General features: G+C 36.4%; 1 pseudogene; it reads left to right on the top strand.

The window, feature by feature from the left end:
• The first annotated feature begins 276 nt into the window (after positions 1-276).
• LOC116568796 lies at positions 277-26,007 on the top strand (annotated as a pseudogene).

Below are 26,007 nucleotides of genomic sequence, written 5' to 3'. Positions count from 1 at the left end.
ACGCAGATGGTGATGATCGACTGGAAAATGTTCAGTATCCCTACCAACTCTGCGTTGCTCCTTCTGCCCGCAGCACAAACGACCAAGTTCACATGGTCCACACAGAGCTTTTCAGTGCCCCGCTTGTGAGGTAAGAGACAGGGTATTCAGGACCTAAAAAAAAAAAAAAAAAAAGCACATGCTTTTGGATTCAGGAATTAACCCATTTCAGTGTGACCGCTAAGGGGAAAACTTCTCCTTGGAAAACACAGCTTTGAAAGCAACTGCTCTGTTCAAATGCCGGTAATTGGCCAGGTCTCCTCCACCCAGAACTGTGAAAGCACTTTCCCTTTGGGGTCTCTTGGTGGGCTGGCAGAGAAAGAAGAAAAAGAGCCAGAGCAGCCAAAGACCTGTGTTTTTGCCAAGTCAATCCGAGATGACACCCCGGAAACCCAATCAGAGCTGTCTTCTATAAGCATTGAGTGATTTCATGATTGGCTTCATTTTTGGTTTTTGGAAAGTGCCTCTGCTTGGTCTTAAATTTAATTTAAATTAAATTAAAAATTATAAACAACAACAACAAAAAACTTTGGGAGAGAGTTTTTCATGGCTGAGAGACTGTTTCTATAAGTTCACAATAACATATTGTTGAACCATAATTGAAACTAGGAAACTTCAGGAGAACCAGGGGACTTTAATCCATACATCAGTTTCTTATTCCATTGTTAAAAGTAGGCTGAGGAGATCCGTGGATAAAGAGGAATTCAGATGATTATTGACCTTCCTGAGATGGAAGAGTTGAACACAACTAGTTACTGCACAGAATTTGACAGATGGTCTAAATAGATGTTTACTCCCATACACAGGGCATTGTACAGTATTTTGCAATGCCTGAAGGTTTTGGAAATACTTATGGTAAACTTTCTTAAAAATTATTAGGGGAGGTCGCCTGCGTGGCTCAGTGGGTTAAGCTGCTGCCTTCGGCTCAGGTCATGATCTCGGGGTCCTGGGATCAAGTCCCGAAGCGGGCTCTCTGCTCAGCAGGGAGCCTGTTTCCCCCTCTCTCTCTGCCTGCCTCTCTGTCTACTTGTGATCTCTGTCTACTTGTGATCTCTCTCTGTCAAATAAATAAATAAAATCTTTAAAAAAAATTATTAGGGGAGGTACTTCTGAAACCCAACCCATTCTTTTTCTTTCTTTCTTTCATTTTTTTAACTTTGTCATTTCTGTTATTTTTCATGGCAAAAACTGGCTATTGGGATAGGCATTTCCTCCACTGTTTTAGGACCACTCCAAATAATCTTTCTTCTGTGAAAGAAGGCAGAGAATCATGATCGAGAATAGTCAGTCTGCGCATGAAATGTGACAGGGAGAGGAAAATGAAGTACATATATCCTGCTTTACAAGAACTCTTGCAATACTGATTTTCTTTTTTTTCTTTTTTTTTTTTTTAAGATTTTATTTATTTGACAGAGAGAGAGAAATCACAAGCGGCAGGCAGAAAGAGACAGAGGAGGAAGCAGGCTCCCCGTGGAGCAGAGATCCCGACGTGGGGCTGGATCCTAGGACCCTGGGATCATGACCCTAGCCGAAGACAGAGGCTTTAACCCACTGAGCCACCCAGGCGCCCCCAATACTGATTTTCTGACTGAGACTGTGGTTTACCTGGTCTTTGGATGGTAATGCCTAACTAATTAGGTCATTGCCCAAATCATTCTTCTCTTGCCCCATGAACAATACTTTCTCTTACATATACTGGCATGTCATATGAAGGAAAAATTTTGGATCTTTTCTATATTTTATGTATAGTTTTATGTATTGTTGGAGATGTTTTAATTGTGCTGACTTAGACAAAATAATCCTCTGTTAAGGCTAAAACCCAAACAAACACAAATCCAAAATATATTCTAGGGGGAATAGAATTCAATTATCACAGAAGAAATAGAGAAAATGTTTTACGAGCTTCTTCATAAAACCCAGCATGATCCAGTTGCTTTCACAGGGAAGTGTTTTATACAGATTTTCCTCATGTCTGTGGTAGATGCATTGTTGGAAAAATGAACTGGTTTCTCTTCAACATGCTATTAGTCCTGGACAGTACCTAACATTATTATTAAACTTTTTTTTTTTACACTGAAAAAATTTAACTTTTCTGATTTCTGATTTTGTGAATTTGTTGAAACTTTGATTCTCTAAGTGGCCATGTCTCTACAGTAAAATTTGGAAATTACTCTATTCTTCAGTGTCCCAGTGACTGAAAAGTATAAATAGGTTTAGTGTATGGATGTGAGGTTCTAGGTGGCCCATGATATTTGAGAAAATCTTTCCCATAGAAGAATTTTCATGCATCCTGCATAACAGTAAAATGTCTCCAGAATATTCATGTATGTAAAAAACTCCCATAATTATCCCATTTTTGTTATCAATAAATGATATTTTGAAGCATTTATTATACAATAGATATGTTATTGGGGAGATATATTTTTGCTTGGAACTTTTCTAAGAATTTACTATTTTGGAAAATTGTGTCAATAACTGAGTATTTGAACCACCAACTCAAGAAATCCACGGTAGACTTCATTTTCTGTTGTCACATTTGTGATTATTCTATATATAACTATATTTTTGAAAACTTCTTTCATAAAGTTTAAGATTGACATTCTATGAATAATTAAATTTATTTTTATATCTTTATGCACAGTTCTTCCTATGCCAAAACACTAGTTTTAATGAAGCAAGGAAACTGTCAAGATTAAGTAAATATTTTGCCCACATTTATCAAAAAATATTGAAAAGGCTTATCTTGCTTCTGACATACAGAGGGAAATTATTGAATATTATCTTTGAAATGTTTAAAAGTCTTCTAATCAGCAAGACAAAAGCATTAATTTTATGTAAAAAAATAGCAAAAAGTAATAACCCTGATAAACCATGGAATACTGGAGGAAAATTAACCTTACTAAATGTGAAAAAGGTTATTAATACACTAATAAAAAATTCAAGTGAAGTTATATCTCTGTCCAATCAAGCAATGATACTGTTTTTAAGAAGAATCAATGAGATGTTAAAACATTTTTACAAATAACCATGTAACAGACTATAGTACAACAAATTTTTATTACAACTCAGTGAAATCGTCCTATGTTACAAATGAAATTTAACTGATAGCATATATAAGTTGTCTGAGGAATGAAAAATTCACAGAGGAAATGCTATTTTAACATAATTATTTATGATGGATACAATGGGGTTGCTAGTATACACAGTCCTTAAAAATTATTTCTTAGAAAAATAATTCCTTTTACAAATGTCATTGTTTCTATAACAGAGGAAACCAAAGTTATAATTGGTGGACAACATGAATTTACAGAACTTTGGGAGATAACATCAAATATTTTACTTATTTATGTCACGAAAGATCTTAGTACTTGACAAATCATGGAATGACATGACATGAGTGCTATCCATCCTTTAAATGACAGATTATTTGGTAAAGTCCAGCGATAATGAGGAAGATGTTAACAGCTTTTACATAGAAGTAAGATGGTCTGTAAAGGAAATTGCTTAAATATATAATGTTTATTATATTATAACAATGACATTTTATGCCCTTAATTAAAAATTAAGGATGCTATTTTCACTTCTAGTTAGAATGTAGTAAAATGTTAATAATTGCCACTTTTAACAAAAGAGAAAGAAAGATTAATGGATAAAATAAAGTCATACATTTTTTATGACACTATTGAAACGTTGTGGGTGCAAGAAAGGTTTGGTTGATTAAATAGAGAGAAGCACAAATCCTTCACATGTTAGCAGAGAACCATGGCATCATCGATAGATTTGGTATGCAGAAAAGTGGGTCTGTCATCCACTGGAGATTGGAAGATTTGCAGGACCGAGAAGACATAGATCAAGCTTTGAGTGGCAGCATAAGCTAGAGGGATAGGTGGATATCTAGAGCACCCCAAAAAGGAAAATAAATAGCTTAAACACAATGTTTCCCTGCCACTCTCTTGTCAGACTGTAACCAAGGAGGCAGTAGTGAAGAGGTAGTAAATCAAAGAGAATTTATATAATGTCGTGTATTCTCCATGTGCTTGGATTCTGGGATCCTGACAAAACTGAATACAAAGTTGAAGAAAAACTATCTGAAACTGGAACAATTCCCTCTCGGCTCCAACTGTAGAAGATCAAAAATTTAGCCTTTTGGTGAAGCTGGCATAGAATTTAAAGACTTCATTCAGTTTAAATGTACTCAATAAAAGTGTGGCCAGTTCCAGATCAGATCAATCATGGAGGAATCAAAATAGTCAACTCCTTATCATAACTGCCAGCTACAGAACAAGGCTTGTGATTTCTGTGAACACAATAAGTAAATTCAAAAATATATTCCATTCTGCACTTTTTAAATCTTTAAATAAAACCTGGAATAAAAAAATTAAAATAAATAGAAAGAAGATAAGAAATAAATAAAATAAAATAGAAAGAAAATAAACACATAAAATAAACAGAAAGAAAACAAGCAAATTCTGAGTATCTAGTCATTGGAATTAATGCAAATAAAAGGATTTTAAAACAAGTATTATTTTTTTTAAAAAATAGGAAGGAATAGGTGAAGAAATACAGAATTTTATAAGAGAAATGAAAACTCTAAAAAGGATCAAATAGAAGTCAAAAATAATAAAATACCTACAACTGCATCAGAACTGTTGGCGCCTTAGAGATATGGCAGAAATTGCCTGATGGACATTAAGGAGGGCACTTGCGATGAGCACTGGGTGTTATAGTATGTGTAGGTGTTGAATCACTAAATTTTACTCCTGAAACAAATACTACACTATATGTTAACTAACTTGAATTTAAATTAAAAAAAAAAATCCCTTCCAATGTGATATTCACACTTATGTGCACAGAAGTCTTCAAAATATCTTGATTAAAAATACATATATTTTCTTATGTATCAATGGTTATTTGCCCTTCTTGCTTATTTCTTATCTTGTATTTTTGTGCTTTGGTAATATATTGTTAAAAATTAGGGGCGCCTAGGTGGCTCAGTGGGTTAAAGCCTCTGCCTTTGGCTCAGGTCATGGTCCCAGAATCCTGGGATGAAGCCCCACACTGGGCTCTCCACTCAGCGGGGTACCTGCTTCCTCCTTTCTCTCTCTCTGCCTGCCTCTCTGCCTACTTGTGATCTCTATCTGTCTAATAAATTTAAAAAAATCTTAAAAAAAAAAAAAAAGGGGGAGGTGAACCATGAAAGACTATGGACTCAGAAAAACAATCTGAGGGGTTTGAAGCGGGGTGGGGGTGGGAGGTTGGGGGAACCAGGTGGTGGGTATTAGAGAGGGCACGGATTGCATGGAGCACTAGGTGTGGTGCAAAAACAAAGAATACTGTTATGTTGAAAATAAATTAAAAAATATATAAATTAAAAAAAATTAACCAAGTTAGGCAGTGACTTATATATTTAATCATATTTTTCAAACACCAGGATTTTGATTTTTGTTATTAGGTTTACTCTTTTTCTATTATCTGTCACTTTGGTTTTCCCTTTTACTATTTTCCATCTTGTGCCTTTTTCTGGTGTACTTTGTTGGTCCTTTTCTAGGTTTTTGGACTGGGAGCTTAATTCATTTATATTCATCTACTTTTTTTTTTCTTTTACTTGCAAAAGTGTATAGTGGCATCAAATTTCCTCTGGTCAATGCTTTTAATATATCCTATAGGTTCTGACATATTTATTTTCCATTATCATTTTTTGTTAGAAATTCAATCATTTTTGTACAAACATTGTTTAATAGAGGGTGACCATTGATATTTTTAAGCAAAAATTATAAATATGTGCTATGGTTTACTTGGAAGTAAACCATCTAAGATTGTAGCACAAATAATGGGAGGACATATAAATGGAATTATAATATTTTAAGATTTATTCAGTCTACAAAGAGTGATATGATATTAAGTCACAGCAGATTGTGATAATTTAAGGGTGGTTGTACAATTTCTACAGTACTAATACATAAGCAAACAAAAAACCCAAAGCTAAAAAGTAATATAGTATATAAAAAGAATATGAAAGTAAGCATTTGAATAATCAAAACAAAGCTGTAAAGGAGAAAATAAATAAAATAAATGGTATACAAACCACAAATACAACCACATATACAATTGCATTACATATAGTTGGACTGAACAACTAAAAAGCAATTAAAAGTCTAATTAAGAAGGTAGAAATTAAAAAAAAAAGAAGGTAGAGATTGTCAATCTGGGTATAAAAAAAAAAAAGGAAGTCTTTTTTTTTTAATTTTTTCAATTTATTTATTTTCAGAAAAACAGTATTCATTATTTTTTCACCACACCCAGTGCTCCATGCAATCCATGCCCTCTATAATACCCACCACCTGGTACCCCAACCTCCCACACCCCCGCCCCTTCAAACCCCTCAGATTGTTTTTCAGAGTCCATAGTCGCTCATGATTCACCTCCCCTTCCAATTTACCCCAACTCCCTTCTCCTCTCTAACACCCCTTGTCCTCCATGATATTTGTTATGCTCCACAAATAAGTGAAACCATATTGACTCTCTCTGCTTGACTGATTTCACTCAGCATAATCTCTTCCAGTCCCGTCCATGTTGCTACAAAAGTTGGGTATTCATCCTTTCTGATGGAGGCATAACTCCTCAAACTCAACACACATGAAACAGGCAAACATATAAAAAAATGGGAAGAAGATATGAACAGACACTTCTCCAATCAAGACATACAAATGGCTATCAGACACATGAAAAAATGTTGATCATCATTAGCCCTCAGGGAGATTCAAATTAAAACCACCTTGAGATATCACCTTTCACCAGTTAGAATGGCCAAAATTAACAAAACAGGAAACAACATGTGTTGGAGGGGATGTGGAGAAAGGGGAACCCTCTTATACTGTTGGTGGGAATGCAAGTTGGTGCAGCCTCTTTGGAGAACAGTGTGGAGATTCCTCAAGAAATTAAAAATAGAACTTCCCTTTGACCCTGAAATTGCACTCCTGGGTATTTATCCCAAAGATACAGATGTCGTGAAAAGAAGGGCCATCTGTACCCCAATGTTTATAGCAGCAATGGCTATGGTCGCCAAACTATGGAAAGAACCAAGATGACCTTCAACGGATGAATGGATAAGGGAGATGTGGTCCATATACACTATGGAGTATTATGCCTCCATCAGAAAAAAAAGGAAGTATTAAGTAATATTATTTAAAGAAGAAAGACCTGATACATGAGGACACAGACTGAAAGTGAAAGTTAAATGATTGAAAAATATAGACCATGTAACTTCAAGCATAAAAAAAGCTGGTGTACTAATATCAGAAATAATCATTTCAAAATAGAGAGGAGCACTTTATAATGATGAAAGGGTTGATATATCAAACAAACATAATTCTAAATAAGTATGTACCTAGGAGACTCACTTCACATTAAATGAAACCAAATCACATCCTTTTATAATTATTTACAAAGATACTACTTATTACAACATTTCTTAGTTACATATTTGGTTGAAAACAGTTTCAGTACAGTTGTTTAGTTAATGCAGAAACAAAAAAATCTATTTGGGGTCCTTATGGAATATTTAGAACTAATATTAAGTTACCATCAATGAATACAAGAATCTCTTTCATTTTATGAAAGTTAAATCAAAATTATGCTATTTTCAGCATATATATTTTTATAGTTATTGAGGTGGAATGAAAAAATCCGTTTTGAAAATTAAATGTTATTATTATTTTTTTAATCTTAGGGTTGCCTATTGCTCTTCACGTTTATCCTGGTATCATCCATAAGGTTTCATATTAAATTGTATATCACCTCTTTTCTCCCCTATCACCTATTTAAAATATCACCCCCAAGATTAAATGTATCTGGATATGTGTGATAGGTTCACAAAATAATTTAAAAAAATCCTCATATTTTGTTACAATCACACCTCAAAATATGTTAAAGAAATTTATTTTGATATCATATATATATAAAAGATTTTATTTATTTATTTGACAGACAGAGATCATAAGCAGGCAGAGAGGTAGGCGGAGAGAGAGGAGGAAGCAGGCTCCCTGCCAAGCAGAAAGCCCGATGTGGGGCTCAATCCCAGGACCCTGAGATCATGACCTGAGCAGAAGGCAGAAGCTTTAACCCACTGAGCCACCCAGGTGCCCTTTGATATTATATTTTAAATAAGGTCCAGATCATATGCAAGAACATTTTGTTCTCTCATTTTTGAAACTAATTTATTCTTACTTAAGTTAAGGTGATTTACCTCTTATCATATGCAAAAATGAATGGCTTATTCTTACCTATTCTCAAACTAATTTTGATTCTAATATCTAATATTCATTTGTTTGTTTATTATTTATTGAGAATGCATGCCTATGAAAGGGGCAGGGAGAGGTACAAAGGGTGAGAAGGAATTTTGGAGAACAGGCTCCAGGCCCAGTGCAGAACCCACTGTGGGGCTGGATCTCATGACCCTGAGAGCATGACCTGAGGTAAAACCAAGAGTTGGGTGCTGAACTGACTGAGCCCCTCAGGTGCCCTTCTAACATCTAATTTAAAATCTGTCTGCTCTTTCATTTCTCTTTAATTTTTTCAAAAATTTGATGTATGGTCATTTTACTTCACTTAAATCTAAACTTACTCATAATAGATATAAACTTCTGACTATAATTTCTTCTAGTTTTGAAATAAATATTTTTTCCCGTAAAGTATTTCCTATAAGACCTTACATTATAATAAGGCCACTGTAAGTTATTTTAGAAATTTATGTGTAAATAGTTTATTAGTAAATTCTATTTAAATTTCAAAGATAAATATTATGGTGTATTGAGTCTAATAAAGTTGACCTTTAATTTAGACTTTCTATCTAGCAAAACTTATGGCTGAGTTGTCATAGTTCTAAATTTTATTCTCATAAATTTCCTAAATATAGTTCTCTAATCCTCTACTATCACATATTTCAGTTTCTTTTTTTCTCCTTCTATATATTTTAATTAATTTATTTTTAACTCTTATTGAAGTATATTATGACTCATTGTTAAACAGTTTCATGTGAACAACATAATGATTCCACAATTTTATACATTACTCAGAACTCCATTAAATAAGTGTAGTCACCATCTGTTATGAAATGACATTATGACTATCTTATTGATCATATTCCCTGTATTGTACTTTTCAGCTTCAGGACTTATTTATTTTGTAACTAGAAGTTTGTACTTCTTACGCCCTGTATCTATGTCACCTATCTCCTGACCAACCTTCCTTTAGTAGCCATCATTTTATTTTCTGTATTTTTGAGTTTTTTTCTCTCTTTTTCTTTGTTCATTTGTTTCTTTTTAAAATCTCACACATGAGTGAAATCATATGGTATTTGTCCTTTTCTACCTTATTTATTTTATTTAGTATTATTCCCTCTAGATCCATCCATGTTGTTGCAAATGGCAAGATTTTGCTCTTTTTTATGGATGAGAAATATCCTAAGGAATATATATATATGTATATATATGATATTATATATAAGTATGATAAAGAATATAGAATGGATAAAGAAGATATATATCTTTATCCATTCATCTATTGATGGACACATGGGTCACTTCCATATCTTGATGACTATAAATAATGTTGCAACATTCATGAGGGTGAATTTATCTTTTCAAATTGATGTTTTTGTTTTCTTTGTGTGAATACCCGGTAGTAGAATTACTATATCATATGGTATTTATCTAACTCTCTACTATCACATATTTCAGCCTATGTATTTAATATAGTGGAAGGGAGTAGATGAAAAGCCACAACATCTCTTTCTTGTCTGATTGATTAGAAGAGCGGGAGTGTCCCTTGGTAAAGAACAATCAGACGTGTGGTTGGCTGCTGGGAGACTTGTTTCTGCCACCTATCCTGTTAAAGTTTGCAGTAGATGATAGACCAACAGACACTTTTTGTGAAATCAAAGTCGTGATAATTAACTCTTCATTCCAGATAATTACAACACCAAGTAGCAAATCTGAGGGATAGTGTTTTAGAGATACCCTGGATTTCCTTGACCATTACCGTAATGTGGGGTGGGCAACCGTGCCACTGAGAAGAGTCTAAAATTAGTTGAGAGAAAGAGTTGATGCTAAAATGTGGTCTTGACCAGAAGATATAGAAAACAGCAAGAAGCTTATTAGATGGAGTTCACCTGAATGTCAACAGAAACTCAGGTGAAGAGTGCAGTTGGGCTAGGCAAAGATCAGAAGGCACAACTGTACATGGCACAATTGTTCATTGTGTGAGATAAAACTACAAGATGACCATCAACCAGATGCATTCTTTGATTCAATGTTACTACACAGGACTCCCAGAGCTGAGATGTCTTCTGGAGAAAAGAAAAGCAAGAAATGAGAAATACCTAATAATGGAATTAACATGGAGTAACTCTAAAAACTCTTTTACTATAATTTGCTATTATGCAGAAATCAAGAGTCAAACTAAAACTTCAGTAAGGTTTTAGAAGAAAACAGTTATGTAATTTTTGTATTCCAAAAATTCTAGTCTAGGAATTAATTCTTATATTGAAATAAAAATAATCTCACTGGCATATGTGCTCCTTTCTAGGTTAAAGTAGACTCCTTTTAAAATCAATTTCATTGGGGCGCATGCGTGGCTCAGTGGGGTAAGCCTCTACCTTCAACTCAGGTCATGATTCCAGGGTCCCGGGATCGAGCCCCACATCAGGCTTTCTGCTCAGCAGGGAGCCTGCTTCCCCCCCTCTCCCTGCCTGCCTTTCTGCCTACTTGTGATCTCTCTCTGTCAAATAAACAAATAAAATCTTTAAAAAAAAATCAGTTTCATTGGATAACACAGCAACTTGCAAGTGAGCATCTCAAGAGATCAGAGAACTCTCCAGAAGAGGCATGGTAAAGGAAGGGCCAAAAAGTTATGTAAAGGCTAATAAAGGGCCAGGAACTCTAATCTTCAATTTGTGCTACTCTTCTTAAAACTGAGTTGTCATTGCACAGAGAGTCAAATCCGATGGGAAACAGGTCAACAAATATTATTTCATAAGCATATGACATATTACATGTATTTGCTATATTTCATAGCAAATCACTCCTCACTTATGGTACTTTTAATCTAATTTTTCGAAGTTTTGCTCAACAATATGTCTCGTAGGAATATTCTGAAATGTTGACTAAGACAGCTAATTTTTTCTTATCAGGTTGCACATGTAGATCTCATGCATTTAAATATATAAATATGTAATATACAAGTTGAAACTAGCAAATACAATTAATAGAGCTAATGGTAGTGTACATTATGTGAAAAGGAAAACTAATTTCACGTTCACCTCCCTAGATGAAAGCCTGAGACAGGAAGGTCATCTTCTCAAATTCCTGTTCACTTTTCTTGTGCTCTAGTTCCTCGATTATATATGATATAATAATAATGATGGATTTAAAAATCTTATCTGAAAAAGGCTTTTTACATCTCTTTGTGAACTATCACTCACGACACTATGAAAAAATTAAAGTACATAGGAATCACCCAGGGATCTTGTTACAAGGTGGATTTCTGGTTTCCAGCCATAGAGATTCTAATTCAGTGGACCATATACTGCTAATGTTGCTGTCGTGTGGACGAGCCCTTGAAGAATACTGGTCTAGTTCACAGACTAGATTTTTTTTTTAAAGGTTTTATTTATTTATTTGACAGAGAGAGATCACAAGTAGGCAGAGAGGCAGGCAGAGAGAGAGGAAGGGAAGAAGGGCCCCTGCTGAGCAGGGAGCTGGATGTGGGACTCAATCCCAGGACCCTGGGCCAAAGGCAGAGGCTTTAAGCCACTGAGCCACCCAGGCGCCCCAACAGACTACATTTTATTCCTAAATGGTTATCTCTACCTCTGATGGAAAATGAACTTGGATTCCACTTTTGCTTATAGTTTTTATAACCTCTAAGAACTGACTTCGTAAATTATGTCTCTCTTTAAAACTCTCCCTCTTGGGCGCCTGGGTGGCTCAGTGGGTTAAGCCTCTGCCTTCGGCTCAGGTCATGATCTCATGGTCCTGGGATCGAGTCCTGTATCGGGCTCTCTGCTTGGCAGGGAGCCTGCTTCCTCCTCTCTCTCTCTGCCGACTTGTGATCTCTCTCTGTCAAATAAATAAATGAAATCTTTAAAAAACAAAACAAAAACAAAAACAAAAAAACCTTCTCCCTCTTTTAGATCTTTCCTCTAAGACTGAAAGCGTCTTATTGTTTAACAACAATAACAATATCCCGTTTCCCTCATCCCCCCTTCCTTTCTTGCTGCTGCTTCCCTCTGACGGCCCCATCCTGCGTTTCTCAACCAATCTTCATACAGACATAGTCTGCTCGTTGACCTCCTCCCTCTCATTGCCTGATACCTCAAGACACTAAATTTGCCATAATTCACTCTGCAGTGCAATAACTGACAAAATCATTTGATGCTCAACACCTTGCCAAATGCAATGGGGTCTTGCTGTTCTTATCTTACTATTCCTAAGTTTGACTAAGTTATTGTTTATACTATGGGCCACTCACTTGTTGAAACTCTATTCTCTTGATGCTATTATTAGCTTCTCTCACAGTCCTTGTTACCCTTTAAGTTCCCACTTTTCTGCCTTTCCCACAAAATTCTCCACCTCCTCCTTTGTGGATAACACTTCAAATTCTTCAGCATTCTGTCTTTAGCTTATCCTTTTCCCAATTTAATGTTGTCTGACTTTTGCTTCTGTCCTGACATCCTTCCTGAGTTTTGGACTCAGATGCAGAAATGTTACTCTAGATTTCCATAAAAAGCTTAAGCATATTTAATAATTTCCTTTCTATACCCTGTTCTTCCAGTCTCAAGGTATAGATCCATTTCATCCTAACTCTAACCATAAAAGCCAGATACATGGCATTTGGCTTCCCATCATCCCCATGTCTGGCCTCTCTCTTTTTTTTTTTATAAACATATATTTTTATCCCCAGGGGTACAGGGCTCTGAATCACCAGGTTTACACACTTCACAGCACTCACCAAAGCACATACCCTCCCCAGTGTCCATAATCCCACCCCCTTCTCCCAAACCCCCTCCCCCCAGCAGCCCTCAGTTTGTTTTGTGAGATTAAGAGTCACTTATGGTTTGTCTCCCTCCCAATCCCATCTTGTTTCATTGATTATTCTCCTACCCACTTAAGCCCCCATGTTGCATCACCACTTCCTCATATCAGGGAGATCATATGATAGTTGTCTTTCTCTGCTTGACTTATTTCGCTAAGCATGATACGCTCTAGTTCCACCCATGTTGTCGCAAATGGCAAGATTTCATTTCTTTTGATGGCTGCATAGTATTCCATTGTGTATATATACCACATATTCTTGATCCATTCATCTGTTGATGGACATCTAGGTTCTTTCCATAGTTTGGCTATTGTGGACATTGCTGCTATAAACATTCGGGTGCATGTGCCCCTTTGGATCACAACGTTTGTATCTTTAGGGTAAATACCCAATAGTGCAATTGCTGGGTCATAGGGCAGTTCTATTTTCAACATTTTGAGGAACCTCCATGCTGTTTTCCAGAGTGGCTGCACCAGTTTGCATTCCCACCAACAGTGTAGGAGAGTTCCCCTTTCTCCACATCCTCGCCAGCATCTGTCATTTCCTGACTTGTTGATTTTAGCCATTCTGACTGGTGTGAGGTGATATCTCATTGTGGTTTTGATTTGTATTTCCCTGATGCCGAGTGATATGGAGCACTTTTTCATGTGTCTGTTGGCCATCTGGATGTCTTCTTTGCAGAAATGTCTGTTCATGTCCTCTGCCCATTTCTTGATTGGATTATTTGTTCTTTGGGTGTTGAGTTTGCTAAGTTCTTTATAGATTCTGGACACTAGTCCTTTATCTGATATGTCGTTTGCAAATATCTTCTCCCATTCTGTCAGTTGTCTTTTGATTTTGTTAACTGTTTCCTTTGCTGTGCAAAAGCTTTTGATCTTGATGAAATCCCAATAGTTCATTTTTGCCCTTGCTTCCCTTGCCTTTGGCGTTGTTCCTAGGAAGATGTTGCTGCGGCAGAGGTCGAAGAGGTTGCTGCCTGTGTTCTCCTCAAGGATTTTGATGGATTCCTTTCGCACATTGAGGTCCTTCATCCATTTTGAGTCTATTTTTGTGTGTGGTGTAAGGAAATGGTCCAATTTCATTTTTCTGCATGTGGCTGTCCAATTTTCCCAGCACCATTTATTGAAGAGGCTGTCTTTTTTCCATTGGACATTCTTTCCTGCTTTGTCGAAGATTAGTTGACTGTAGAGTTGAGGGTCTATTTCTGGGCTCTCTATTCTGTTCCATTGATCTATGTGTCTGTTTTTGTGCCAGTACCATGCTGTCTTGATGATGACAGCTTTGTAATAGAGGCTGAAGTCCGGAATTGTGATGCCACTAACGTTGGCTTTCTTTTTCAATATCCCTTTGGCTATTCGAGGTCTTTTCTGGTTCCATATAAATTTTAGCATTATTTGTTCCATTTCTTTGAAAAAGATGGATGGTACTTTGATAGGAATTGCATTAAATGTGGAGATTGCTTTAGGTAGCATAGGCATTTTCACAATATTTATTCTTCCAATCCAGGAGCATGGAACATTTTTCCATTTCTTTGTGTCTTCCTCAATTTCTTTCATGAGTACTTTATAGTTTTCTGAGTATAGATTCTGTGTCTCTTTGGTTAGGTTTATTCCTAGGTATCTTATGGTTTTGGATGCAATTGTAAATGGGATTGACTCCTTAATTTCTCTTTCTTCTGTCTTGCTGTTGGTGTAGAGAAATGCAACTGATTTCTGTGCATTGATTTTATATCCTGACACTTTACCGAATTCCTGTATAAGTTCTAGCAGTTTTGGAGTAGAGTCTTTTGGGTTTTCCACATATAGTATCATATCATCTGCGAAGAGTGATAATTTGACTTCTTCTTTGCTGATTTGGATGCCTTTAATTTCCTTTTGTTGTCTGATTGCTGAGGCTAGGACCTCTAGTACTATGTTGAATAGCAGTGGTGATAATGGACATCCCTGCCGTGTTCCTGACCTTAGCGGAAAAGCTTTCAGTTTTTCTCCATTGAGAATGATATTTGCGGTGGGTTTTTCATAGATGGCTTTGATGATATTGAGGTATGTGCCCTCTATCCCTACACTTTGAAGAGTTTTGATCAGGAAGGGATGCTGTACTTTGTCAAATGCTTTTTCAGCATCTATTGAGAGTATCATATGGTTCTTGTTCTTTCTTTTATTGATGTGTTATATCACATTGACTGATTTGCAGATGTTGAACCAACCTTGCAGCCCTGGAATAAATCCCACTTGGTCGTGGTGAATAATCTTTTTAATGTACTGTTGAATCCTATTGGCTAGTATTTTGTTGAGTATTTTCGCATCTGTGTTCATCAAGGATATCGGTCTATAGCTCTCTTTTTTGGTGGGATCCTTGTCTGGTTTTGGGATCAAGGTGATGCTGGCCTCATAAAATGAGTTTGGAAGTTTTCCTTCCATTTCTATTTTTTGGAACAATTTCAGGAGAATAGGAATTAGTTCTTCTTTAAATGTTTGGTAGAATTCCCCCGGGAAGCCGTCTGGCCCTGGGCTTTTGTTTGTTTGGAGATTTTTAATGACTGTTTCAATCTCCTTACTGGTTATGGGTCTGTTCAGGCTTTCTATTTCTTCCTGGTTCAGTTGTGGTAGTTTATATGTTTCTAGGAATGCATCCATTTCTTCCAGATTGTCAAATTTATTGGCGTAGCGTCGCGCATAGTATGTTCTTATAATAGTTTGTATTTCTTTGGTGTTAGTTGTGATCTCTCCTCTTTCATTCATGATTTTATTTATTTGGGTCCTTTCTCTTTTCTTTTTGATAAGTCGGGCCAGGGGTTTATCAATTTTATTAATTCTTTCAAAGAACCAGCTCCTAGTTTCATTGATTTGTTCTATTGTTTTTTTGGTTTCTATTTCATTGATTTCTGCTCTGATCTTTATGATTTCTCTTCTCCTGCTGGGCTTAGGGTTTCTTTCTTGTTCTTTCTCCAGCTCCTTTAGGTGTAGGGTTAGGTTGTGTACCTGAGACCTTTCTTGTTTCTTGAGAAAGGCTTGTACTGCTATATATTTTCCTCTCAGGACTGCCTTTGTTGTGTCCCACAGATTTTGAACCGTTGTATTTTCATTATCATTTGTTTCCATGATTTTTTTCAATTCTTCTTTAATTTCCCGGTTGACCCATTCATTCTTTAGAAGGATGCTGTTTAGTCTCCATGTATTTGGGTTCTTTCCAAACTTCCTTTTGTGGTTGAGCTCTAGCTTCAGAGCATTGTGGTCTGAAGAAATGCAGGGAATGATCCCAATGTTTTGATACCGGTTGAGTCCTGATTTAGGACCGAGGATGTGATCTATTCTGGAGAATGTTCCATGTGCACTAGAGAAGAATGTGTATTCTGTTGCTTTGGGATGAAATGTTCTGAATATATCTGTGATGTCCATCTGGTCCAGTGTGTCGTTTAAGGCCTTTATTTCCTTGTTGATCTTTTGCTTGGATGATCTGTCCATTTCAGTGAGGGGAGTGTTTAAGTCCCCTACTATTATTGTATTACTGTTGATGTGTTTCTTTGATTTTGTTATTAATTGGTTTATATAGTTGGCTGCTCCCATGTTGGGGGCATAGATATTTAAAATTGTTAAATCTTCTTGTTGGACAGACCCTTTGAGTATGATATAGTGTCCTTCCTCATGTCTTATTGTAGTCTTTGGGTTAAAATCTAATTGATCTGATATAAGGATTGCCACTCCTGCTTTCTTCTGATGTCCGTTAGCATGGTAAATTCTTTTCCACCCCCTCACTTTAAATCTGGAAGTGTCTTCGGGCTTAAAATGAGTTTCTTGGAGGCAACATATAGATGGGTTTTGTTTTTTTATCCATTCTGATACCCTGTGTCTTTTGACAGGGGCATTTAGCCCATTAACATTCAGGGTAACTATTGAGAGATATGAATTTAGTGCCATTGTATTGCCTGTAAGGTGACTATTACTGTATATGGTCTCTGTTCCTTTCTGATCTACCACTTGTAGGCTCTCTCTTTGCTTAGAGGACCCCTTTCAATATTTCCTGTAGAGCTGGTTTTGTGTTTGCAAATTCTTTCAGTTTTTGTTTGTCCTGGAAGCTTTAAATCTCTCCTTCTATTTTCAATGATAGCCTAGCTGGATATAGTATTCTTGGCTGCATGTTTTTCTCATTTAGTGCTCTGAAAATATCATGCCAGCTCTTTCTGGCCTGCCAGGTCTCTGTGGATAAGTCAGCTGCCAATCTAATATTTTTACCATTGTATGTTACAGACTTCTTTTCCCGGGCTGCTTTCAGGATTTTCTCTTTGTCACTGAGACTTGTAAATTTTACTATTAGGTGACGGGGTGTGGGCCTATTCCTATTGATTTTGAGGGGCGTTCTCTGAACCTCCTGAATTTTGATGCTCGTTCCCTTTGCCATATTGGGGAAATTCTCCCCAATAATTCTCTCCAGTATACCTTCTGCTCCCCTCTCTCTTTCTTCTTCTTCTGGAATCCCAATTGTTCTAATGTTGTTTCGTCTTATGGTGTCACTTATCTCTCGAATTCTCCCCTCGTGGTCCAGTAGCTGTTTGTCCCTCTTTTGCTCAGCTTCTTTATTCTCTGTCATTTGGTCTTCTATATCACTAATTCTTTCTTCTGCCTCATTTATCCTAGCAGTGAGAGCCTCCATTTTTGATTGCACCTCATTAATAGCTTTTTTTATTTCAACTTGGTTAGATTTTAGTTCTTTTATTTCTCCAGAAAGGGCTTTTATATCTCTCGAGAGGTTTTCTCTAATATCTTCCATGCCTTTTTCGAGCCGGGCTAGAACCTTGAGAATTGTCATTCTGAACTCTAGATCTGACATATTATCAATGTCTGTATTGATTAGGTCCCTACCCTTCAGTACTGCCTCTTGTTCTTTTTTGTGTGTTGAATTTTTCCGTCTTGTCATTTTGTCCAGAGAAGAGTATATGAAGGGGCAAGTAAAATACTAAAAGGGTGGCAACAACCCCAGGAAAATATGCTTTAACCAAATTAGAAGAGATCCCAAATCGTGAGGGGGGAGAAAGGGGATAAAAAGAGGTTCAAAAAGGAAGAAAGAAAGAAAAAAAAAAAGAAAAAAGAAAAAAAAAGAAAAGAAAAGAATTTTAAAAAGAGAAAACACCTAAGAAAAATGTAAAAAAGAAAAAAATATATATATTAGATAAACTAGTAAAAAATCGTTAAAGAAAAAGGTAACAGTTAAAAAAAAAATTTTTACCCGAAGGCGAGAAAAAAAAACCAAAAAATGAAAAAGAAAAAAATTAAATTAACTGCAAGACTAAAAAATAAATCACAGGGAAAAAGCCATGAGTTCCGTGCTTGGCTTTCTCCTCCTCTGGAATTCTGCTGCTCTCCTTGGTATTGAAACCGCACTCCTTGGTAGGTGAACTTGGTCTCGGCTGGATTTCTTGTTGATCTTCTGGGGGAGTGGCCTGTTGTAGTGATTCTCAAATGTCTTTGCCCCAGGCGGAATTACACCGCCCTTACCCGGGGCCGGGGTGAGTAATCCGCTCGGGTTTGCTTTCAGGAGTTTTTGTTCCCTGAGCGCTTTCCGTAGAGTTCCGGAGGACAGGAATACAAATGGCGGCCTCCTGGTCTCCGGCCCGGAGGAGCCGAGAGCCCAGGGCCGCACTCCTCAGTGCGCCCTCAGAGAACAGCGCCCAGTTACTCCCGTCTGCCTGACCTCCAGCCGCGCTCCGAGCTCACTGAGCCTGAGACCGGTTCAAGGTCACCCCGAGCTGCGAGCTTACTTTCGGCTCTGTCTCTGTAGCTGGTTTCCCGTTCCAATACCCTCAAGCTCTGCGACACTCAGACACCCCCGATCCTTCTGTGACCCTGCGGGACCCGAGGCCACGCTGACCCCGTGTGGGCTTTGCCCTGGGTAGCCTCTGGAGCGATGTCCCTCAGCGGAACAGACTTTTAAAAGTCCTGATTTTGTGCGCCATTGCTCCGCCGGTTGCCGGGAGCCGGCCCCTCCCCCCGGGGTCTATCTTCCCGTCGCTTTGGATTCACTTCTCCGCCGGTCCTACCTTTCAGAAAGTGGCTGTTTTTCTGTTTCCAGAATTGCTGTTCTTCTTCTCTTCGATCTGCCGATGGATTTTCAGGTGTTTGCAATCTTTAGATAAGCTATGTAGCTGATCTCCGGCTAGCTGAAGTAGTCTCAGCCTGCTACTTCTCCGCCATCTTGACTCCTCCTCCTGTCTGGCCTCTCTTAGTTCTTTAATGCTTCCCTCTTCAGTCCTGTTCTCACCGGCTCTATGTTTACTGTTGAGTGGGCATCATCTCTCATTTGGACAATACTGTGCCTTTCTAATTGCATTCTCCGCCTCTTCTCTTGACTTCTCAGTTTTACCTAACACATCATAGACAGGTGAATTATCTAAAATAGGAAGCATGATCACTTACTAACATTCATCAAGGGTCCATCTACCTCATATATATATTAGTCTGGCAAATGTTGAAATGACAGTATTTCTCTAGGTGCATTTGTGAAAACATCTTACTTTGCCCCCTACCTATGAGTAAGAGTGAACAAATGTTGTATTTTACCACTAACCCTCTCTTACTTAGAATACACTTTGCTTCATTTCTTCTTATTAAAATTTTTGGTAGAGAAAAACTTACCAAATTATGTAACAGAAACATACATCAACAATTACTTTATCCTTTAGATTTTTTTAAAAATGGAGCTGTGTTAGATTTTTAAATTAGGTAGTGTTCATTTGGGGCACCTTGGGTGGCTCAGTCATTAAGCATCTGCCTTTGGCTCTGGTCATGATCCCAGGGTCCTGCGATGGAGCCCTGCATTGGGCTCCCTGCTTGGCAGGAAGCCTGCTTCTCCATCTCCCACTCTTCCTGCTTGTGTTCTCTCTCTCTCACTGTGTCTCTCTCAGTCAGATGAATAAATAAAATCTTAAAAAAAAAAAAAGAATAATTAGATAGTGTTTATTCCACTTCTGCTTCTTACTTCCATTGTGATAGTAAGTAATTGTTAACCTTTGCCTGCCTGGTTTTATACCTTTAAAATGAACATGATCATTGTGAATTTTCAGAATGATGTAAGAATTAAATAAAGTATATTTTGTAAAGTACTTGGAAAAGGTGCTTGACACATGGAAGATGCTCAGTAAAAGTTGGCTTTAATTATTTTTTGCTTTAATATTATTAATAATAATTTTATCAAAATTATATTTTCTTATTCATAAAATGGGCTCTCTCACTTTTTTGCTTCATCTTTTATGTATTTCAATAATGTTTTTACCATTTTTTTCCTAAAATTATTTTTCTAAATAGACTTTTTTGATAGAAAAGGTAAAACATCTTACTGGCATGTTTATTTTCCTAAGTGGCTACTGCTTTTACGATGCCGTTGGTATTCCCATTTTTAAATTTCTCCAGCAAATCAGCATGCTCTACAATTTGTAGAGTCCTTTGTATTTTCTGGATAGATAAAGTAAAATTTTAAAGCAAGGAAAAATTAGCTTTTCTTTTCAAATCCTTGTTACTTTATTTTCTTACTTCATTGCTTATCTTGAATTTTTAATAAAATAAGGTGACAAGATGCTGTCCTTGGCCAAACTTCAGTCAGGTTGTTTTTGACAAGGTGTTGACCTTGGTCGCTGTCCTTGTCCGACATGCAAAGCTTAGTTTTAGCAAGAACCCTGCTGCTCCTTGAGATACAATCTACCTCCCTCTTAAGTGATTAGTCTCAGTATCTAGTCAAATTCCTTAACCTTCCTTCCTTATACTTGGTCATCCTGGCCCTCCTCAGCAAGAATTCCCTCCAACATTTGATGTCTCCTCCTTTTAGTAATTTTCCATACACTGAACCACTCCCCCATTCCTACCTCTAAATCCTCAGCTGTCTTATTGTATTCAAAATTGAGCCCTGTTCTATACAGGGGTCTCTTTTCCCATACTGAAAGTTTCTGAATAAAATCAGTGTTTATCCTTTTAAGAAGAGTCTGGAGCTGGTTCTGTTTGGTAATAGAACTCTAAGTATTATGATGCTTATGACTGGTTTCCACCTAAATTTCACTGGAATACTTCTAAAACGGAATACTAAGTGTGAAGTTTACTGTAGGTTTTTGTAAAAAATATTTTTCATTTAAAGTTTTTTAGTTTTTTTTCCTCTGCTCAGAACTTTTATCACTGGTATGCATTAAATATCTCAGATTATTTCATCACTAATGTTTGTTAATTTTATTTTTTATGTATTTTCTTGCATTCTCCTATAATGTTTTTTCAAAATGGATTTTAACAATTAAATCCATTAATGGGGTGATTCAAATGAATAGATTTATAATGTTGAAATACTGTCTGCACACCTGGGGCCAAATTTGCCTAGTAATTTTTTTTTGCATGTTTAAATTTGCTATCTTTTTTTTTTTAAGGATTTTTGTATCTATGCTTATAAATTAGATTGAGCCATACTTTTCTATTTTTTGTCTCTATTTGTCTTATTTTGGTATTGATGTTATAATACCTTCATAAAATGAAATAGATAATTGCATTCCTTTTTAATTCTCTGAATCATCTTGCAATTATTTCTTCCTCATCTTTCTTGAGGTTGGCAGAACTTATTAATAAAACCACATCTGTAACTAGATCTTTTTGGTGAAAAAGTAGAGGTGACAGCAATTTAATTTCTCTATTTCATTGTTTTACTTAAACATTCTACTTATTTAAAAATACTTTTTAAAAATAAAGACTTTTAATTTGTAAATTTCTAAAGATTCTTTTCATAAAAAATAAGTTCAAAATGATAAAAAATAAAATATTGGCATAATTTGTTCAAAGTATTCTTCAATAATTAACAGTATTCTAGATATAGTCATGCCCCAGTTTTCTTTATTATGGTGTTTGGTTGGGCTTTTCTATTCTTATTTAATTATTTCAGACTGCACTTTGTCCTCTGGCTGCTCCTGCTGTTTTTGCTGTTGTCTTTTGAACCAGTTTGGGTTTGTAGAGGATGAGAAACATTGCAGTTTTCTACTTTGTATCCATTCCCCTTCAACATTTCCAAGGGAGCCCGAATTTGTCCGGTTGTCTATTCTTTTCCATGCAGTGGGACTCAGAGACACTGACCTTAGACTCATCTACAAGGATGGACCTTGTAAGACGAAAGTCAATTCTATCTTCCCAGAGAGAGATTAATTCTAAAATAAGTATGTGAACAGTTGGCCCAAAGTGATGCCAGTTGATATTTGAAAGAGGTTTGAGCACATTCTTTTTTTTTTTGTTTGTTTGTGTGAGCTCGTAAAAGCTGTGTTTTTCTTCTTTAGGATTTGTCCTGCACAAATGAAAGGGTTCTGGGAATACTGCGGCATCTACCTGTCTAAAGATAAAGCCAAAACATGGATGGGAAGAACCAAGAGAACTGGAGAAAAGGCCCCGAAGTCACTATAAGAAGCAGCCTTGAATTCCATTTCAACTCTGCCTTTATGTGCAAGTGTGATGATTAATATTATGTCTCAATGTGGTGTTTGGTCAAACACCAGAAGCTGCTGAGAAGTATTTTTTAGATGTGACTAACATTTAAAACATTTTACTTTAGTCGAAAGAGATTACTTTCCATAATGTGGATGGACTTTATCTAATTAACGAAAGGCTTTAAGAGCAAAGACTGAGGTTTCTCAGAGAAGAAAGAATTCTACTTCTAGACTGCCACGCAGAAACTCTGCATGAGTTTCCAGTCTTTGAATTTAGGACTGAAATCAACTTCTACCTGAATCCTCAGGCTGTCAGCTTCTCAAGATTCAGACTTGCCACCAGCCCCTACAACTGTATGAGTCACTTCTTTAAATATCTTGCTCTTCTTCTCTCTCTTGTTTCTAATATATATATCTAATCTATAACCACATCTATATTATAGAAAGAGAGAAGAATACATAAACTGTAGCATTATTACTGGATTTAAAGGATATTTTTATGCTAAGACCATTATTTAGAGTTTTAGGTCTTTGGTTTCAATGAAGCTTTATTAGCCACTACGGATTTTGAAAAACAATATATAGGAAAGCATGTCCAGAATAATGGGGTTAGTTACCTCTGAAAATTTTCTCTTCTATAAAAGCATGAGAATGCTAGTAAAAATTATTAAAATTAACTTTTACAGAATTCTGTAAATTAACCAAAGCCTGGCAATAATCCAAGGAATATTTATTCAAGAAAAATAACTGAATCTCAGTAAGATTGAGTTTTGTGAAATGTTAAATTGCCCTTTCCTCCTTCTGCTGTCCCTAACTCCAAGGAAGCCTTACAAACCAACAGTCTTATAATAATGGTAGCCATGAAAACCAACAGCCAATACCTGTTGGAGAGAGGAGAATAGGTTTGGAGCTTTCCCAACCGCCCAAATAATTGTTATTATTTCACATATCTGGCAGTTACTTGAAATACATCACACCAGGCTTATTTGTATTAGAAGTGATTTGGAGTTTGTTCAATTCTCTTTCGTGGCATGTTTGGAAAAAAATCAGTGTCGACTGGTTTAACATTGCAGCTGCCTCAGGTGGTGATGTAGCTGCGGCCAACAAGAAACACACTGAAAAACTTAAAAGGAAAAGCTGTGGCATGAGATAAACATAAAGAGCTTTGAAAAGTTTTGACATATTCTTGGGAATATAGAAGACCACATTCACGCTCAGGACTGGGCACATGCTGAAAAGAGATCTGAGACTGTCCTAATCTCGTTCCTCTGGCTGATCTTGAGGCTGTGTGCAACTGGGACGTGAAGAACAAGGCAGTGTTGTAATCTATCTGTCAGAGCATTAAATGCATGCCACACAAGACTTCAGCACAATTGGGAGTCCTATTATTCTTAAAAAAATCAATATCTGATCATTAGTTGATCACTGACCTAACTGAAGAGTCTCCAGTGGCTATACATGACGAAGAGTATAGACTTTGCAGAATTAGTATGAGAAAGTCACTAGATAAACAAGCCACAATAACAACAACATGAAAAAAAAGCAACAATAGCAACAACAATAAACTCTGAGAAGAGGAGAATCTGATTTCCAGATTTGTCCAACTTAGAAAAATATATAAAATATGCAAAGAAGCAGGAAAGTATGGTCAACACACACACAAAAAATAAGTCATTGCATATGGTCCCTAAGTAAAAACATTGAACTCACTAGCAAGAATTGTAAGTAAGCTATTTTAAACATGTTTTAACAACTAAATAACTAAAAGAACCATGGCTATAGAATGAATGGAAAGTATCTGAATGATATCTCACTAATAGAGGATACTGATACAAATGCAAATTGTAAAAATAAACCAAACAAATATTCCGGAGTTGAAGAGTACAATATATGAGATACAGTGTCTTCTGAATAGCAGAAGAGTTGGTGAACTTGAAGGAAGGTTAATTGAGATTATTTGCTCTGAAGACTAGGAGATAAAAAATGAAGAAAAAAACTTAAAAAAATAAAGCTTTGAAATCTACAAGGCACCATTGAACATATCCAAATACAAATTGTGGGAGTTCCAGAAGGGCGATAGAGAAAGAATACTTGAGGAAATTGTGGCCAAAAGTTCTCAAATGTGATGAACATTGTTACTCTACTCATACAAAAAAACTAAAAATATATTTCCAAGTAGAACAAATTTAAAGAGATTCAGTCCTAGACACTGATAAAACCATCAAAAGCCAAAAATCAAGTAGAGAATCTTGAAAACAACAAGGGCAATGAGACTCTTTCTATACAAGGATCCCTAGTAGGATTAACAGATGATTTATCATAAGGACCCATGGAGGGAGGGATGCCTGGTGTCTCAGTGGTTAAACATGTGACTTCCATTCAGATCATGATTGCAGAGTCCTGGGATCAAACCCCACATCAGGCTTTCTGTTCATCTGGGAGGCTGTTTCTCTTCTCCCTTGGCCTGCTCCTCTGTCTGCCAATCTGCCTACTTGTGCTCTCTCTATCATAAAAATAAATAAAATATCTTTTTTAAAGAAGAAGCCATGGAGGGGAAAACAAAAACAAAAACAAAAACAGTAGGGTGGCATATTTAAAGAGCTGAAAGAAAATGACCAGCAATGAAAAATTTAATATCCAGCAAATCTGTGCTTCAAAGATGAAGTAGAAGATATAAAAATCCCAGATAAACAAAAACTGAGAGGAATTGTCTCAGATTTGGCTTATAAGAAATAATATAGGGAGTTTTTCAAGCTGAAATAAAAGAACATTAGATAGTAATTTAAACCCATATAAAGAAATAATAACACCAGGGGGTGGTGAACATGTGGAGATTTAGGGGGAGATACTTGCCTAGAGAAGGCACGGAAGCTCTGTGCTCTGGAGCGATGCATCTATCTGGCTGTTCCTGAGTTATATCTTCTGTACAGTAAATCAGTGATCTAAAATATGGCTACATATGTCCTTCTGCAGGAGAACTTCGTAATGAAAGGAAGAACCCAGATTTTCAGTATAGTGAGCTCACTGAAAAGTACATTAAAGATGGAAAGATGGTGCCAGTTGAGATAACCATCAGTTTAAGAGGGAAATGGATCAGACAATGGCTGCCAATGCTCAGAAGTATAAATTCTTAATTGATAAGATTCCAAGAAATCAAGACAACCTCCAAGGTTAGAAGGAGACCATGGATGGGAAAGCAGATATGTCTTTCATTCTGTTTTTTGACTGTAATAATGAAATCTGTATTGAAATACGTTTTGAGAGGGGAAAGAGGTAGGAGTGATGACAACAGAGAGCTTGGAAAAAAGCCCTATCTTTAGTCAACAAAGCTGATTATTGACTCTTATGAAGAAATGAGGAAAGTCAAGAGAATAGATGCCTCTAAATCTGTTGATAAAGTTTTTCATGTAATTGTGAAGATTTTTGACAAAGAAGGCTAA

The sequence above is a fragment of the Mustela erminea genome, chromosome 11, assembly GCF_009829155.1.
Source record: "Mustela erminea isolate mMusErm1 chromosome 11, mMusErm1.Pri, whole genome shotgun sequence".
Lineage (NCBI taxonomy): Eukaryota > Metazoa > Chordata > Mammalia > Carnivora > Mustelidae > Mustela > Mustela erminea.
This window is presented reverse-complemented; position numbering and strand designations above follow the sequence as displayed.